Source organism: Cannabis sativa, chromosome 7, assembly GCF_029168945.1.
Source record: "Cannabis sativa cultivar Pink pepper isolate KNU-18-1 chromosome 7, ASM2916894v1, whole genome shotgun sequence".
Taxonomy (NCBI): Eukaryota; Viridiplantae; Streptophyta; class Magnoliopsida; order Rosales; family Cannabaceae; genus Cannabis; species Cannabis sativa.
Window position 1 is genome coordinate 54,341,957 of NC_083607.1, and position 21,052 is coordinate 54,363,008.

Consider the following 21,052-nt stretch of genomic DNA (forward strand, 5'->3'; position numbering starts at 1 on the left):
AGAGAAAGGGATTTCGGCCAAGGTATAGAAAGTGGGGAAGGCTCAGTTTTCTGAAGAGAGAAATTTCTGTCAGAAAGGCTTGTTGAAAACTTATGAATTGACTGAGCCATCACTTTCTATTTATAGGCAACTACTAGGTCTAGGTTTAGAATTATTTGGCATTAAAATAATGAAAATATTAATTTGAAAAAACTAATTAAGTGGTCGGCCATGGTGTGTTAATGGGCCTCACTTAATTTTGCAATTTTATCAAATTTTATCTCTATTTTCTCAAAAACGCCAATTTTCCAATTCTAACCTTTTAAATGCCAAAACTAATTATTTAATAACTAAAATAGATTATTAAATAATATTGTCATTTAATTTAATTATTAATTAGACATATAAAGTCCATTAATAAATAAATAAACCTAGAAACTCTTTTCTTTACAATTTCACCCCTGAATAGTGAAAATTCATAAAATTAGACATAGTCTAACTTTAGAATTATAATTGATCAATCACGAATCAATTAATGAGTCTTACAAGCAGAATGTTCTCAACTAGAATGGGGACCATGGATCTATATGCTGAGCTTCCAATAAGTGAACCAAATTTACCAAGTAAATTCCTACTTATTAATTCTTCGTTGAATCCACTCTTAGAACTTAGAATTGCACTCTCAGACTTATATAGAGCATATTGTATGTTCCACGATATCAATATACTATCTCATTTAACCATTGTTATAATCTTATTGTAATTTAAAGATCCTCTATATAGATGATCTACATCGAGATGGGATTTCTTTACCGTTCTCACCCCTCAATGTATTTTGCCCCTTAAAACACTTAGCTACCTGTAAATGGTGTTTAGTGATCTAATAATTAGTCAGTTAAACAAGAGCTCATCCATTTACTTCTATTTGCTAAGCTCGAAGGGAATCATCACTTGACTTCTATACACCAGTAGAAGCTATAGATTCCATATTTATGTTCAGCACTCCCACTCAATCATACTATCATGTTCCCAAAATATACGTATCACCCTGACCCGAAAGTAGGCTTAACTAATAAATCTAAGAACATGAATAGCACTCCTGAGTTGAGCCTAAGCATATCAGGATTTAGATTCTTTTAATCTTAAGATCAACTACTGATATTGACTTGGAAAGATATGTATAACGGTAAGTTTGTAATATCTTAACTTAGTTGCAATATCGGTCCAGTCCAGTGTATACTCCATACATTCGAAACTAGCATACTTTACTAATGCCCTGGAAAGAACATAACACTTATTCCAAGTGTAAGTACACATCATCGCTGATTATCACATTAGTGTAAATCCAATAACACTGATGAAACAGGGACCAAAACTTTTGATTCATATGATCACAATCACATTCCACTGTGTTGACGATACTGTAATTGTGAATAAACATATGATCTGGATTTAACTGATTTTGTGTGTATGAATGTAATAAACATATTAAACATATTAAACCATTAGCATGTAAAATTCATGCAAACATCAATCACTTCAAATTTCGTATATTGATAACTAATCAGATTGTAAAGAGTTTTATTTAGGGCATAAAACCCAACAAACTCCCACTTACACTAATATAAAACAAACTGTGCAAATAGGTCAATCTGATGTCTTGATCTTCAGATCAAGTGTAGTATATTTGAATCCACCCAAACTTCTGGAAACTAGTTCATAAATACACTTATGAAACATCCTTTACTATATGCTTTACTCATCAAGGGATACTGAAATCTTTACTGTTTTAAAAGTACATCTGAATTAACAGAGGACATATCTCTCATATTTTAAAATATGTAATTGAGATAATACAGTGTAGACTTTTCTTCAGTGATATAACTTTCTTGGATTTCGAATACACAAAGTTATAATTCTTCTCTGGTAGAGCTTGAATTATTATACAATAATTCCTCCACCCCCAAAGTAAGCACCATCTCACAGAATTTCGAAATTAGATGGTGTGATACAAAGACAACTGATACACAGTTCCTTAATATCTGACATATAGATCACTTTCATAAATCTTTCTTGAATATCTTCTAATGTTCCCTATTTGATTACATCTCAGATAGCTCCCACTCAATAGCAGATGTCTGGTTAAATAATACTTTTAACCTCTGATTGTTTAGAGGGTTACCTAGTTGTGACATTTGTATTAGTCTGAAACTTTAAGTTAAGACTAAGTCATCAACATAGCAGACTAGTATTTGAAGTGAAAAATACATGCCAGAGATAAAGTAATCAAAATTAAGATACCATCAAATTTTATGAGGATTAAGAATTCTTGGTTCAAGTCATTCGAATGGACTGAACTAGAGTTCTTTATCTTATTCTCATAATTCTGATAAGCTATACCTATCTATGTGAATGATTAGATTTGCTTTTCAGTAGTGTTCTTAAGTACCTATTACAATTATCAACCTAATGAAGATGGGTATAGAATTTTAAAATTCTCCCACTCAATTAAGGTAGTGTGAAACTTTAACAAAGAACTTTCAAAGGTATCAAACTTTTACTTACAACAGTAAAATCGAAATGGAACATACAATCAAGATCAAGAATTTATATTAACAATAGCTGACTCATTATATTACTTCCATGTTTAAACAAGATATGTGTTTCATAGGGAATTGTGGAATGGACTCCACCCCTAAGAATATACTGTTGGGTTTTATGCCCTAAATAAAACTCATTTCATATAATCAGATTTACTTATTAATAAAGATCAGAAATAACATTTTTTGTTGCATGGTTCACATGATTTATTTCATGATTATATGTGTATATAATGTATGAATTCTTTTTAAGTCCAGAACATATGAGTTGGTTAAAGATTATAGTGTTGTCAGCACAGTGGAATATAATCTTTATTATATGTTCAAAAGTAGATTCCTTGATTTGTCAGAACACTGGATTTAGACTGACATGGTATAATGAGCGATAGGTATTCTTACACCTTGGAAAAGTGTTATGTCCTTTCCAGGACATTGGCAAAGTTTACCAGTATCGGATGTATGGAGTATACATCGGAAGGGACCGATATTGAACTTTGATTAGATATGTTAAAATTTACCGTAATATCTATTCAATTCAATATCACCTGTTGATCCTAGATCACATGATCGAAATCCTGATATGGTTAGGCTCAATCTCAAGAGTGTTATTCGTGTTCTTTGATTTGTTAAGTTAAGCCTACTTTTGGGTCAGGGTGATACGTACATTTTGGGAACACGGTAGTGCAATTGAGTGGGAGCGCTAACATAAATATGGAATCTATAGCTTCTATTTGGCAAATAGAAGTAAAGGATGATTTCCTTCGAGCTTAACCAAACGAAGATAAATGGTGGAGATCTCATTTCACTTAGGTGAAATATCATTTATACAGGGTTAAGTGTTTTAAGGATAAAATACATTGTAGGGTGTTACGGTAATTTAATTCCTGTACAGTGTAAATCATCTATATAGAGGATCATTGATCACATTAGGGTTATAACAATGGATAACTAATGACGTGTCTATATCGTGGAACATATAGAGCGTTTCTATATGACTGAGAGTGCAATTCCAAGTTCTAAGTGTGGATTCAATGAGGAATTAATAAGTTAGGGAATTTACTTGGTAAATTCGGTTCGACTTATTGGAAGCTCGGTGATATAGACCCATGGTCCCCATACTAGTTGAGGCCATACTGTTTGTAAGACTCAGTTAATTGATTTTAATTAATCAATTATAATTCTAAAAGTTAGACTATGTCTACTTCATGAATTCTCACAGTTTAAGGATGAAATAGTAAAGAAAAAGGTTTCTAGGCTTAATTATTAATTGAGAGACTTTGTATGTCTAATTAATAATTATTTTAAATGACAATATTATTTAATAATCTATTTTAGTTATTAAATAATTAGTTTTGGCATTTAAATGATTAGAATTGAAAAAATTGAATTTTTGGAGAAATAGAAATAAAATTGAGGAAACTGCAAAATCCAAGTGAGGCCCATTTCCCTCTATGGCCGAGCACTCCCTTTGTGTTTCCCAATTATTATTTTTTAATTGTCATGTAATTGCTAATCAAAGCCTAGCTATAATAGGAAAGTGGTGGATCACACTAAATAAGGCAGTTAATCAATTACACAGTAAAAGAGGAAACTGTTTATTTAGAAAGTTGTGCTCTCCCTTTTCCCTATATAAAGGAACCTTGTTCTCTTCTCTTCTATGCATGATGAGCCACGAAATTGAGAGAGAAAAATAGAGAGAAATTTCGAAATCCTTGTGAGATGAGTAGTGCCCACACACATCAAGTGGTATCTCAATCGTAGTATGGAAGACTATGGAATTTCTGCATCAAAGAAGGAGAAACGAAGATCCAGGTTCAGATCTTGGTGATGCTCTGCTACAGAAAGGAATCAAGGGCTAGAGATCTGAACGGAAGGAGTCATATTATTCCGCTGCACCCACTGTAAGGTTTTCTAACTTTATATGTGTTTATTTTCATTGTTTTAGAATTCATATTAGGTTGTTAATCCAACATACTTGTTAGTAAATCTAGATCCTGGTAAAATAATTTCCAACAACTGGCACCAGAGCCATGGTAATGATTTACTTTCATGTAATATGAATTAAAACGATGATTGCATGTTTCTGTGTTGATTTGGATGGTTTCATGTTGGTTTATGTGCTTATGTGATGAATGTATGTGTTGTACGAAATTTCTCCATGAAAAATATTTTTTCAATTTTTGAAAATATTTTATTTGGATTCCTTGTGAAAAATTAAGCAATTTTGTTTTTTACGGAACTCGATTCCGATAAAAATTGAGAAAGATATGAATTTTGGAAGATTGGAAATCATGGTTGCTGTATGCAGCCTATCCTAGCAGTTCCCTACAAATTGCGAATTTTTGAGGTTTTTTCCCCAAAAATCCAATTTTTTCATGGGATTGTTTCCCAAAATTCATTTTTCCTTTCTAAAATATTTCTAAATTGAAATATTTCCAATTTTAAATATTTTCAATTTGGAATTTTTCCAATTTTTAAATATTTCTATTTTGGAATGTTTCCAATTTTAAATATTTTCTATTATGGTCAGATTTAAAAATTTGTTAACTTCTTTAATATTTATTTATTATTTAATTATAAGATTAGATATTTTGATATTTAAGATATTTTAAATTAAAAGATAACTTTGTCTTTTTATTTAAAATATTATATTAAAATTATCTTATATGGCAAATTAAATAATTAATAAATTTAAAATTAACATAGATATTTTTATAGATATACTTACCATAATGTTTTCAAATTCAAAAATTTGTTATTTTGTTAAATATTTAATTATTTATAAATTATAAGTATAAAAATGATATTTTTTCTATATATATCATTTTTTCCTTATTAGAAATTTATAAATCATATCTTAAATATTTAAATAACATAGATATTTTTGTAGAGATTTGAATATTGCTTAATTTGAAATATTTTGACATATAATTATGGTAATTATTATTTAACCAAATCTATTTTAAAATTGGTTTATTTTATTAAATTATAACATCTGAAAGTGATATTGGAGATTCTTTCCTTTTAAATCATTGATCTTATTAGATGTTTAATTTAATTTGATTCAAATAAACCTAGATATTTTAAAATTAGTTTCCTTTATTTGGTTAGTTTAAGAATAATAATTTAATTATATTAATATCTTGATTCACATATGTTACATGGACAATGTTTGTTTATTTATATTGTCTATTCAAAACTTTTTAACAAACCTATTATTTATATTGCTCTACCATGAAGGTGGGGAGTATGAGATTCGAAGGGTGAGGACCAGCAAACTACTCCACACTCAAAAATATTCTATGATGCACGTGGTGGTTGGTGTAGGTACTTCGTCTGAGGTCCTAATGGCCAACAGTATGAATACATCTCGTGTGTGCATGGAGATGTGTTGAACTTGAACAATCAGTTCAATTCCCTCTACAATGTCACTTTGAGGGAGACTATTTTGAAGGAAATAATCAGTATATTACTACGAGCAGTCGCTCATGAAGCAAACAATCAAGAGACAACTTTGTCGCTATACAAGATAAATCCCCACAGTTGTCAACAAGGCCACACGACTAGGAAACAACCATAAGGTCCAAGTCAATCAGCTTCTTTAATCAAGTCGGAAGATTAAAGAACCTATGAAGTAAAATCTGCCAGGAACGACCAACTGATACATGCATCACCACCTGTGATGTAATAACCGCATGATTAGGATTAGTAGAGAAACTACCATTAATTATCTTTACTTTATAATTATATGTAAATATTTATGTGGTAGGTCTCATTTTCAAAAATGAGTATTAGAGTTGTAATTTCTCAATTCCGGAGATTTTATTAGGCTCTAAGTGTATTATGTATACTGTTGGGTTTTATGCCCTAAATAAAACTCATTTCATATAATCAGATTTACTTATTAATAAAGATCAGAAATAACATTTTATGTTGCATGGTTCACATGATTTATTTCATGATTATATGTATATAATGTATGAATTCTTTTTAAGTCCAGAACATATGAATTTGATAAGATTATAGTGTTGTCAGCACAGTAGAATATAATCTTTATTATATGTTCAAAAGTTTATTCCCTGATTTGTCAGAACACTGGATTTAGACTAACATGGTATAATCAGCGATAGGTATTCTTACACCTTGGAAAAGTGTTATGTCCTTTCCAGGACATTGGCAAAGTTTACCAGTATCGGATGTATGGAGTATACATCGGAAGGGACCGATATTGAACTTTGATTAGATATATTAAAACTTACCGTAATATCTATTCAATTCAATATCACCTGTTGATCCTAGATCAAATGATCTCAATCCTGATATGGTTAGGCTCAATCTCAAGAGTGTTATTCGTGTTCTTTGATTTGTTAAGTTAAGCCTACTTTTGGGTCAGGGTGATACTTACATTTTGGGAACACGGTAGTACAATTGAGTGGGAGCGCTAACATAAATATGGAATCTATAGCTTCTATTTGGCAAATAGAAGTAAGGGATGATTTCCTTCGAGCTTAACCAAACGAAGATAAATGGTGGAGATCTCAGTTCACTTAGGTGAAATATCATTTATACAGGGTTAAGTGTTTTAAGGATAAAATACATTGAAAGGTGTAGCGATAACAGTAGTCCTTTTCAATGTAGATCATCTATATAGAAGATCATTGATCACATTAGGGTTATAACAATGGATAACTAATGACGTGTCTATATCGTGGAACATATAGAGCGTTTCTATATGACTGCGAGTGCAATTCCAAGTTCTAAGTGTGGATTCAATGAGGAATTAATAAGTTAGGGAATTTACTTGGTAAATTCGGTTCGACTTATTGGAAGCTCCGTTATATAGACCCATGGTCCCCATACTAGTTGAGACCATACTGCTTGTAAGACTGAGTTAATTGATTTTAATTAATCAATTAAAATTCTAAAAGTTAGACTATGTCTACTTTATGAATTTTCACTATGCAAGGGCGAAATTGTAAAGAAAAGAGATTTTAGGTTTATTTATTGATTAAGAGACTTTATATGTCTAAATTAATAAATATATTAAATGACAATATTATTTAATAATTATTTCCAAGTTATTAAATAATTAGAATTGGCATTTAAAAGGTTAAATTGGAAAATTGGCATTTTTGAGAAAATGGGAATGGAAAATAACAAAATGGGAAAGTTGCAAAGTGAGGCCCAATACCCTTTGTATGACCGGCCCTATGCATAGGAAATTCCATTTGTAGTTTCCATTATTTTAATGCCATGCAATTCTAACCTAAACCTAGAGGGAATTCCATAAATAGAAAGTGTTGGCTTGAGGAAATACACACACATCTTTGATCACTTTGTTTCTCTCAGAAAAAGCCTCACACGCCTCTCTCTCTTTTCTTCTCTCTAAATTTCGAAACTTTGAGTGAATGAGTAGTGCCCACACACATCAAGTGGTATCTCAATCATAGTATGTAAGACTATGGAATTTCTGCATCAAAGAAGGAGAAAAGAAGATCCAGGTTCAGATCTTGGTGATGCTCTGCTACAGAAAGGAATCAAGGGCTAGAGATCTGAACGGAAGGAGTCATATTATTCCGCTGCACCCACTGTAAGGTTTTCTAACTTTATATGTGTTTATTTTCATTGTTTTAGAATTCATATTAGGTTGTTAATCCAACATACTTGTTAATAAATCTAGATCCTGGTAAAATAATTTCCAACATATACATATAGGGTACTATGGATAACCTCCACCCCTAAGTATATAGAGATTATGATCCACCACTAAAGGTTGTAAAGATCATGATTCTCTTAGTGTGATAGAGTTTATGTGGAGTTGAATACTATCCAGAGTTCATTAGATATAAAAGATCGTTGAACTGCATAGTTTTCTTAACTTTTCTCCACCCCTATCAGATCAAAAGATCCTTTTATTAAACAAATTCTTAATAATTGTATGAGAAATAACAATTATTTATAAACATAGAAATAATTTCTAGTGTTTATATAATATAACTCTGTGAAGAGTTGTAAATATTATAGAATTTGCATCAATAATAAAAACACTTACACATACAAACATACAAATATAATGTGGTAATAATTGATGAAGATAAAATTAAATGAAGCTCAATCTCATAAATTGCAATAGTGAATTTCGAAAATAAAACTTTATTAATATTAAAAAAATGTATTGCAACAATATGAGAGAAATAGGGATAAATATCCCTGACTAAAATTTGAAATCCAAATTGTCTTTAAACTAAAACAATTAATTCAAAAAATTGAAGAGCTTCATCTTCATCTGGACGATTTCACCCTTGGTCCAGCTTTCTCATCCAACTCAATTGAGTTCAAGTAGCTTGGCCTATAAGAAGAAGAAAAACAAATAAACAAAGTTAGTCCAGAATCATAAATCCAATTGGATAATAATTCACTAAAACTCTTAAAGTTTATAAATGGAAATACCTTGTTTCTTTGCAAGAAGTTTAGGACACTGGGGTTTCCAATGACCTTTTTCATTGCAGTGGAAACACTTTCCTTTTAGTGTAGCATCACCAGAAGGAGCAGCCTTTTTCATGGCTTTTGTTCGCTTCTTGGTGTTCTTCCACTTCTTCTTCGATTTGGGCTTTGAAGCAGAGGCAACATTTGCTTCAGGTTTTATCGTCCCATTACCATTCCCAGGATTGTGAGGTTTACTCCCTTTCTTCTTGGGTCCTCCAATCAAATTTTCATAAGTTTGAAGGTCATTGACTAATTCATGAAAGTCAATTTCCTTCTTATTCATGACATAATTTGATGTATATGGTAGAAATGCTGGAGTCAGGCTATTCAAGATAAGACTAACTTGAGTAGCACTGTCCATTTCAGCACCATGATCCTGGGCTTCTTGGAAATAACTAGACATGAGGAGAACATGATCACGCATGTTTTGATGAGGTTCCATCCGTGCGTTAATGTACTTCTTAGTCGCGTCAAAGCGTGACTGAAGTGATGCCTTACCGAATAGCTCATTTAACTTCGTCATAACTTCAGCAGCCTTCTCAGTTTTAGAAAACCGAGTTTTGAGGGTGTCAACCATGCTAGAAAGCATAAAGTATAGAGCTTTGTCATTTGCTTTTACGCAACGCTCATACTTTTCTTTCACGGCTTTGGATGCATTATCCCTGTGCACTTCAGGTGACGGCTCAGTTAAAACAAACAAGGCACTTTCTCCTATGAGAGAAATATTAATGTTCTCATTCCATTTATTAAAGTTAGATCCATTCAGCTTATTTTCAGTCAACAGTGATAACATGGGATTCATTTTGATAATACAGGATACTACAAAATAATAGAAATCAACAAATAGAAATTAAATAATGGTTTTACACACAAAATCAATTCAGAAATTATAAGCACATAGCAAGTAGGAATGATATGAGAAAATACTTAAAAATTCAATCCTAAATAATTTCCAAGGTTTTCAACAAACTGATATCAGTGTCCCGTTTAGGCGAGAGTCAAAGCTACCATCCATTGAATAGAGTTGTCAGCTCATCTAAAATGTTAAACATTCTAGCAACCTTTTATTCGATCAAGATCAAAATCCAGCGTTGTCCCGTTTAGGCGAGAGTCAAGGCTATTCTATCTCATGAGCTTCTACCATTGTTTCGCAGTTTGCAAGTCAAATATGGTCGCCACCATTAGGGTGATCAATACCATATAAAACACTTACAAACCACTTATCATGCGAGATTAAACGGTGCGAAATTGCTAATGAACGTTCCTCCATTAGGGAGGATTACTCACTAAAACAAACGCGGTGTAAAACCCACAATGGAGATCGAATATCTTAATAATAATAAAGCTCATTATTTAAAATGTATTTTCTTTATTATTCTAATAAATAAATCTCATTAAATTCTAAATTAAGAATTAAAATTCAAAAATAAGAATTTAATATAATATTTATAAAATTATACTTAGATGGTGATTGAAATAAAATTAATTATTTCCATCTTAGTAATAATCTTAAATATAAATATTAAGGAAATTAATTTAAGTTGAATTAAATTAAATAATTAGCAACTTAAAAATTTCCTTTGAGAATATATTTATTGAGTTCGAAAATTTAAAGTATATATTAAATAAAATATACAATTTTAGAAAATAATAAAAAATAGAAAAGAAATACTTCAAGCAAAAATATCACCTATCTAGATTTTCTTTTGACTAGTTAATTTAATTTCTAATAATATATATATATTTTAAATTCATTTATTTTAAATTAATCAATTAAATGAAAAAAATCATTGATTGTAGTTGGTCCAAGAATTAATTAAAATAAATAATTAATTTACAACTCAATCTATTTTTCAAAATAAAAAATTCGAAAATATTGCATAAATAAAATGCAAATTTCGAAATTGATTAATAAAATAAAAAATATATATATATTTTGAAAATTATTTAAATTTAAGTTGAAAAATTAAATTTCAACCTAAAAATAATTTTCTATTTAATTAAGTGTCATGAAACATCAATAAATATTTAAGTATCATGATGAAAATCAACTTAGATATTTAGATTCTTCAAGTTAATAAAATGTATTAAATTCAAGAAATAATAATTAAGTGTAGAGAAGGCTTAATTATTAATTTCTATTTAATACTAGGAAAAATATACTTAATAAAATTGTACCAAAATTAATTATTTAAATAATTAATTTCACAAAGTATAATTTTCCTATTTAAATATTAAAAATAATAAGTAGTCTAGAAATTACTATCTAGAAAATATCTTATTTGACTAAGTATCTTTTCAAAAATTTGAAATAATATCTAATTTAAGTTAGATAGTAAAAATTTAAAACTTAAATAATTTCAAATTTAGATTTAATTAAATATTTAAATTAAGTTGTAACCACTTAATTTGAAGATATCTTTTTAAAGTTAATATTTGAAAAGATATTAACCAAAAAATATCTAAAATATTCCATTTTAAGTTAATATTTGAAAAAATATTAACTTAAAAAATATCTTAAGAATCTTTAATAACTAATGCCTAGGATTCCTCAACTTGATTTAAAATTTAAATCAAATATTCAAATTTAAGTTAGATAAGAAAAATCAGTTGATACAACTAATTTATAACTTAAATAGGAATATTTAATTAAAATAAGCTCCAGAAAGAATCTTAGTTAGTTAAAATTCTATATTTAATTAAATACAAGAAAAATACAAATAGTTTGTCTAGAATTAATATCTAAACTAAAAGTGTTTTTCTTAAAATTAACTTTAAAATATTAAAATGAAAATAAATTTTCATATATTTTAAAAGTTAATTATGTTGCTAATTCAATTTTATTAGGTCAAACTAATATAATTAACCTAGTACAGTTATTCAAATCAGGCAAATGGGCCTTCACAATTGGGGTAGTTCATGTGAGGGGGTGCTGGGTTCAGTATGTCATACCCACTTCTATGGCTCCCAACTCTCACACAAGGCCCAAAAGAGAGGAATTTAACCTTAAAATGAATAATTGTTATTAATTGAATAAGTCCAATAACTAAATGGACCTAAATAAAATCTATCGTGGTGTGAGATTTTATTTAGCAACAACCTATATGTATCTATATTAAAACAAAATAAACATATAGGCTCACACAGGCACACTTTGGATGGATCCTATCATGTTGCTAGGTCATACACATATGAAAGAAGATTGTAAAATTTACCTGTTACAAATTATTAACTTGACCAAGGGAGCCATCAGATCATTAGATCTGGCAAAAGGTAACCATGGCTATTTACAATCAAGTAATAATAGGTTTTTAAAAAACTTACATACATGCTAAAACAACATACTCCTGCAACAAGGTTAGCTGGATAGTTGGAAGTAGGATTTATTTAATTTTAAATAAATAATTTCGAAAAATAAATAATTAAATAATTAAAAAAAATATTTTAATTTTCGAAAAAAAAATAAAATTAAAAAAAATATATTTAATTAGTTTCGAAAATAAAATAAAAAAATAAATTTAAATTTCGAAATTATTTAAAAAAAAATATTTAAAATTAAACCTACTATTTTGAAAAATTAGGTTTCAACCAACCTAAATATCATTTCAAAAAAAATTTGCTAACTACTTTTAAAAATTAAATGTTATTTTAAAAATAAAATTAAATAAAAATTAGAAAAGATAAATGAAATATCTTTTCACATTTTTAAATTTAATTTAAATAAATAAAATAACAAAATTTAAAAGTTAGCAAAATATCTTATATCTATTTAAAATTACATGATTATAAATATCTTATTTTAAATTTAAATAAGGTCAAAATATCTAAAAAGATTTAATTTTAAAAAAAAATCTTAAAAGATAAGATATAATTAAAAAATATCTTAAAAGATAAGATATTTTAAAATATCTTAAAAGATTTTATAAATATCTTATAAAATGTGACCTTAAATTAAAAAAAAAGATATAATCAAATTTAAAAATAAGATAGATTTTTAAGCAAGAAGATAGATACTAATTTTATTCAAATTCAAATTACACTAATATCTTGAATTAAATTTAAAAAATAATTAAATTAATTCAAAATGATAATTAGAATTGAATTAGGAATAGTAATAGTATATATACAAAATCATACAAAAAATCGGAAGTTAATTACATGAAAAAGCATGAAAAATCGAAGAAAAACGAAAAAATTCGAAACTGTACGGACAGATTTGCGATCGCAGGAAAATATCAGCACAGCCCCAATTTTTTCAAATCTTCAAAAAATCATAACTAATTCAAATAAAATCCAAATTAAGTTCTGTAAAAGACTAACTTGCTTAATTTTTTCCATACTATCCAATAAAAATAATACCAGAGATAAAATCGCAATTATTTTTAACGAAAATTTAACAAACATCAATCAATCATCAAATAACACTCAATACAACATGATACCATCCAAAGAACATACAAACAATCGTTTTAAAGTCCAAATTTCATGTAAGTAAATCAATTACCATGGCTCTGATACCAGTTGTCGGAAATTAGTTTTACCAGGATCTTAGATCTACTCACAAGTATGTTATTTAAACATCCTAAATATGAACTTTCTAAAACGATAAATTAAACACATATAAAGTTAAGAAAACCTTACATTGATGCAGCGGAATTAATGTCTCCTTCCACTCAGATCTCTAACCCTTGATTCCTTTCTGTAGAAGAGTATAATCAAGATCTGAGCCCGAATGTCCTTCTTCTTCAAGTTTGATCCTTCACTGTCTTCCAATCTATGATTGAGTTACTGCTTGCTGTGTGTGGGCACTCACTCTTTCACTAGGGTCACGAAATTGATGAAGGAGAAAAGAAAAAGGGATTTCGGCCAAGGTATAGAAAGTGGAGAAGGCTCAGTTTTCTGAAGAGAGAAATTTCTGTCAGAAAGGCTTGTTGAAAACTTATGAATTGACTGAGCCATCACTTTCTATTTATAGGCAACTACTAGGTCTAGGTTTAGAATTATTTGGCATTAAAATAATGAAAATATTAATTTGAAAAAACTAATTAAGTGGTCGGCCATGGTGTGTTAATGGGCCTCACTTAATTTTGCAATTTTATCAAATTTTATCTCTATTTTCTCAAAAACGCCAATTTTCCAATTCTAACCTTTTAAATGCCAAAACTAATTATTTAATAACTAAAATAGATTATTAAATAATATTGTCATTTAATTTAATTATTAATTAGACATATAAAGTCCATTAATAAATAAATAAACCTAGAAACTCTTTTCTTTACAATTTCAGCGCTTAATTGTGAAAATTCATAAAATTAGACATAGTCTAACTTTAGAATTATAATTGATCAATCACGAATCAATTAATGAGTCTTACAAGCAGAATGTTCTCAACTAGAATGGGGACCATGGATCTATATGCTGAGCTTCCAATAAGTGAACCAAATTTACCAAGTAAATTCCTACTTATTAATTCTTCGTTGAATCCACTCTTAGAACTTAGAATTGCACTCTCAGACTTATATAGAGCATATTGTATGTTCCACGATATCAATATACTATCTCATTTAACCATTGTTATAATCTTATTGTGATTTAAAGATCCTCTATATAGATGATCTACATCGAGATGGGATTTCTTTACCGTTCTCACCCCTCAATGTATTTTGCCCCTTAAAACACTTAGCTACCTGTAAATGGTGTTTAGTGATCTAATAATTAGTCAGTTAAACAAGAGCTCATCCATTTACTTCTATTTGCTAAGCTCGAAGGGAATCATCACTTGACTTCTATACACCAGTAGAAGCTATAGATTCCATATTTATGTTCAGCACTCCCACTCAATCATACTATCATGTTCCCAAAATATACGTATCACCCTGACCCGAAAGTAGGCTTAACTAATAAATCTAAGAACATGAATAACACTCCTGAGTTGAGCCTAAGCATATCAGGATTTAGATTCTTTTAATCTTAAGATCAACTACTGATATTGACTTGGAAAGATATGTATAACGGTAAGTTTGTGATATCTTACTTAGTTGCAATATCGGTCCAGTCCAATGTATACTCCATACATTCGAAACTAGCATACTTTACTAATGCCCTGGAAAGAACATAACACTTACTCCAAGTGTAAGTACACATCATCGCTAATTATCACATTAGTGTAAATCCAATAACACTGATGAAACAGGGACCAAAACTTTTGATTCATATGATCACAATCACATTCACTGTGTTGACGATACTGTAATTGTGAATAAACATATGATCTGGATTTAACTGATTTTGTGTGTATGAATGTAATAAACATATTAAACATATTAAACCATTAGCATGTAAAATTCATGCAAACATCAATCACTTCAAATTTCTTATATTGATAACTAATCAGATTGTAAAGAGTTTTATTTAGGGCATAAAACCCAACATATACATGATTTTATATTTATTGTGAGTTCCATTTTCTGAAATCGGCATTAGAGTTGTAATTTCTGAATTCCGAAGATTTTATTAAACTCTAAGTGTATTATATATCTCATATGCAAAATTTAAAATTTGTATGATATTTACTCGATGACGATAGAAAATGTGACAGATGGTTGATTTAGTCACATGGGTTAGCTTAGAACTTTTTTATTTAGTGGGGTATTCATAAGTTGATGTTTGGTATATCAAAGTTACGCGGGATTATAGTTTTGAATAATTTTACCCCTAAGGTATTTTACCATTTAAGATTTTAAGTGAGGGCATTTTAGGTATTTTAATTGGAGGTTTAGGTGGCTAATTTATTAGTTGGCAACTGGCCAGTAACTAAAATCAAGTAGAGTAATGCAAAGTAAGAGCCCTAGAACTTACTATCTTAAGTTTTTTTTTTATTATTTTCTCTTTTTGTTTTTAGCATGAAATTGTAGAATTGGTTGCTTTCGAATTAGGGTTTGTTCTAGATTGCTTTCTATTGTTTAGTCAAGTTGATTTAAGCTGGATTCTTGTGGTTTTGAATGGTTAATCTTTGAACAAGTTTAAGTTCAAGAACTAAAACTTGGTCCATTAATTATGAATTGGGTATTTTTGTGTGATACTTAGTTTTACCACTTGAAAATGATTCATTATGTTGTTATTAGGTATCCTGGAGCTTAGATTCAAGCTTGGATTGGTTTTAGGCCGAATTGGAGGTTCTTTTTTGGTAGTGAAAAATGGCAGATTGTAGAAACGGTCTACCATTTTTACTGGGATAGATCCAGAAAAATGGCTTGCCGTTTTTATAGAAACAGCCTGTCATTTTTTAGGCAGTTTCTCTGTTTAGTTGATTTTCTCGTGTGTCCTCGATATTTAGGGCTTTGACATGCTAATTATTGATAGGAAAACTTTTAGTTTCGAGTTTAGATCCCCAAAAAGGTTTAGAAAGTTGTTTACATATTTTACGTGATTGTGACATAGGGCCTCTGTTCAATGTGTAATTTTCCATTCAAGTCGACCGACACGCTTGTATTTGAAAATGAGGTAAGACTAGCATAAAATGTATATGTATATGTATATGTGTATGTATTTTATATGCATGTTGTTATATGATTCATATGCTACCAACACTCGTACGGTAGCAGTACTGAGTGCATGTGGTACAACACATGATGTTTAAGAGTATAATTCGGTGTTACCAACACTAGTACAGTTGGGTACGTAGTGCATGTGGTAGAACACTTAGCAGTAATCGAGCTAAAGTTCAAACCCTACCAACATTAGTATAGTAGCAGTACGTAGTGTATATGGTACAAAGGTCGTACCTTTATTGAGAATGTTCTTAATCATCTGTTAAGCCTTGTGGATAGGCGTATGGGCACCTAAATAAAAGTTTGTAGTATATTGTATGTTATATGATTTTCTTACCGAGGTTGTCGACTCATAGTTATTGCTTGCATGTGTAGATAAAGGAAAAGCTAAGGTTGAGCAGCAATGAGTCCAAAGCTCTGGGATGATTGTACATGTCTAGACAGAACGACCTGGAGAGTTCAGTCTTGGGACAACTTAGGCTTCTTTTTGTAGTCATTGCGCGACATGTTTATAAAGTTCATTTTGGTTGTATAAATAAGTTAAAAAACGGGTTCCCGCCTCTTAAAAGTATATATATATAACTACGATTATAAAAGTATAATGTTTTCAAAAGTTTATATTTATAAGAATTTTTCGATAAAAACCCCTTGATTAGCAAATGTGTGCACTGTAATTGAAAAGTCACTGTAGCGTGCCTAATCATTAGGGCGTTACAATTTTGGTGTCAAAGTTGCCAAGTTGTCTACCGAAGATCATCAAGACATGTACAATCATTGTCAGAGATAAGCTAGACTCACTGTGCAGTAAGCCTTTACTTATTTAGTAAGTTATGTGATTAGAAAAGCAATCTAGGAAGCATGATAACCATATGTTATTTATTAGAATGGATTGCCTTAAAATCTATAAGTGCGGTACTTAAAAACATATATAATCATTGTCTGACCTACCTGACTTATGGGTTCACAGGCTAACTCCTATAATATGGATGCCCAGCAAAACATGAGAAGTCATGGTAACATGGTCGAGATCGGGGGCAATCGGGGTGGTCAAAATCCTCTGAATCCTTGTGGACGCGGCAGAGGCCATTGAAGATTTCAAGGACGTGGACATGAAAATCCACCACAAGCTCCTCAAGATTGGGAGCAAAGGTTTGTAGAGATGCAAGCTCAAATCCACCAACAAGACGAAGAAATTTAGAGGCTAAGACAGCAGGGTCCCTCAGCAGTGCCTCCACTCCAAATGCCTGCCACATTGGTTCCAATTATGCCAGCAGATAACCTATTGTTGGCAATCGTATGGAACCTTTGTATGAGAGGTTTCCCTTACAGGCGCCTCCAGTTTTTTTCGGAGGTCTGGACATAAAGAAAGTCGAACAGTGGCTAACAATAATTGAGAGGATCTTGAACTTTATGCGTGTCACTGGGAATGATCGGGTAACCTGCGCTACGTTTCAATTCTAGGAAGATGATCTTGTGTGGTGGGAGTCAGTATCCTTCACCTGAGATGTCACCATAATGACCTTGGAAGAGTTTCAGGATCTCTTCAATGCCAAATATTATAATAAGGTAGTCCACATTGCTAATCGAAAAGAGTTTATTAAACTAGTTCAGGGAGATACCATGTTATTAACAGAATATACAATGAAGTTTGATCTACTTGCTAAGTTGGCTTTGGGAATTGTGTCCGCAGACTTCACTAAGAAAAAAATACTTGATGAGTCTAAAATGCCAAGATTAGGCACGATCTAGTGATTCCAACCAATGACACAACTAGTTATGCTGAGATGGTTCAAAAGGCTCTCCAAGATAAGAGCATAGTGGAATTCCTTTAAGAGCCCCGAGAGACTCCAAATATTGGTGGAACCACCACCTTTCCTACTTCAGGTTATAGTAGGGATGGTGCTGTACCAACATTGATCAAAAGAGGAAGAATGTTCCAACCCATGGTGGTTTAGGACATAGCAAGAGGTTCCGTGGGAACTAAGGTAGAGGTGGGGGTCAAGTTTATTCCTATCCTGAGTGCCCACATTGCAAGAAACATCATCCTGGAGAATGTACACGAAAGGCATGCTTTCAGTGTGCCATGGATGGGCATTTCAAGAAAGACCGCCCTTAGATGAAAAAGGAAGAGTAGAAATAATAGGCAAAATCCATACCTGCTCAGGTGTTTGCCATTACACAAGCATATGCTGCAGCCCGTCCTTCAGTGGTAACATGTCAAATTCTTGTCAACGACTCCTACTATACTGTACTGTTTGACTCTGGGGCTACACATTCATATGGGGCATCAAGAGTAATTAATAAATTGGGTAGGCATTGTGATTTTATAAAATTATGGTTTGGAACCCTACTACCTAGCGGAGAGTTAGTTATCTCAAAAAGGTAGATTAGATCTGTGCCAATTAGAATTGAAAATAGGGAGTTGAATGTTGATTTAGTGGAATTTGAATTGACAGAGTTTGATATTATACTTGGAATGGATTTTTTTGTCCAAGTATTTGACCAGTATTGATTGTAAACATAAAAAGGTAGCTTTTTAGCCAGAGGGTGAAGAGCCATTTGCTTATGTTGGGACAGTTCAGGGTTCTCACATCCCAATCATTTTAGTTCTAAAAGCTAAAGATTCATTACACAGTGGATGTGTAGGATTTTTAGCGTTGCAATTGACTCTAGTAGACCTAAAATAGTTGGGCCTGAGAATGTCAGGGTAGTAAGATAATTTCTTGATGTTTTTACTGAGGAGTTACCGGGATTGTCGTTACAGCAAGAGATAGATTTTATCATTGACTTGGCACCTGGGGCAGAGCCTGTTTTAAAGGCACCATATAGGATGGCTCCAACTGAACATAAGGTGCTAAAGATATAACTTCAAAGGATGCTAGATCTAGGGTTTACCCAACCTAAAGTATCGCCATGGGGAGCTCCGGTGTTGTTCGTAAAGAAGAAAGATGGATCTTTACGAATGTGTATTGATTATCGGGAATTGAATAAGCTTACAATCAAAAACAAGTATCCATTGCCTAGAATTGATGACTTCTTCGATCAGCTTGAGAATAAAACAGTGTTCTCTAAGATCGACCTGTGTTTGGGTTATCATTAGCTGAGAACTCAGGAGGAAGACTTCCCAAAGATTGCACTTCGGACCAGGTACGACCACTATGAATTTTGGTGATGTCATTCGAATTGACAAATGCTCTAGCGGCCTTTATGGATCTAATGAATCGAGTGTTCAAGGATTTCCCTGATAAATGTGTTATAGTGATTATCAATGACATCCTTGTATACTGTTAGATGGAAGCAGAGCATGAGCAACATCTCTATATGGTTTTACAATGACTCAAAGATCATAAATTGTATGTAAAGTTTAAAAAGTGTGAATTCTGGTAATGAGAAGTATCTTTCCTAGGGCATATTATCGGGAAAGATAGAATTATGGTCGATTTGGGAAAGATTGAGTTAATAAAGAATTGGTAGAGGTCAAGAACAGTTACTGAGGTTTGAAGTTTTCTCAGGTTGGCAGGGTATAATTGATGTTTCGTAGAAGGTTTCTCTTATATTTTAATGCCATTGACGAAATTGACTAAAAAGAACCAACGGTTTACATGGTCCAAAAAGTGTGAAATGAGCTTCCAAGAGCTGAAGCAACAATTGATCACATCACCAGTGTTAGCTTTACAATCAGACCAAGAGAAGTTTGTTGTTTATTGCGATACATCTAGACAGGGTTTGGGATGTGTTCTGATGCAAGCTGATAGAGTCATAGCTTATGCTTTAAAGGATTATGAAAAGCATTATCTGACACATGATTTAGAACTTTTTGCTGTTGTGTTTGCCTTAAAGATATGGCAACATTATTTGTACGAGGAGAGGTGTGAGATTTATACAGACCACAAGAGACTCAAGTATTTCTTTACCTAAAAATATTTAAATACGAGACAAAGACGGTAGTTAGATTTAGTCAAGGATTATGACTATGAGATTCTATATCATCCTGGAAAAGCCAATGTAGTGGCGGACGCTTTGAGCAGAGAAGGTCCTAGGCAAGTTTTTAGTATCGTAATGATATCACCTCAGTTGGCTTCAGATATGGTTAAAGGTGGAATTGAGTTTTTGTTGGGAAACTACATAACCTGACACTTTGATCTGACTTGTTAGAAAGGACCATAAAAGTGAAATTGGAAGACTCTGATCTAATTAAGATTCGAGAGGAAGTATTTGTTGGATTATATTTTACTAGGACCTAGATTTACTAACAAGTATGTTTTTAACATCCTAAATATGAATTTCTAAAACGATGAAATTTATACACATATAAAGTATTAGAGACCTTACATTAGTTGCAGCAGAATTTAATGACTCATTCCGCTCAGATATCTAACCCTTGTTCCTTTCTGTTGCAAAGTATAATCAAGATCTGAGCCCGATTCTCCTCCAGAT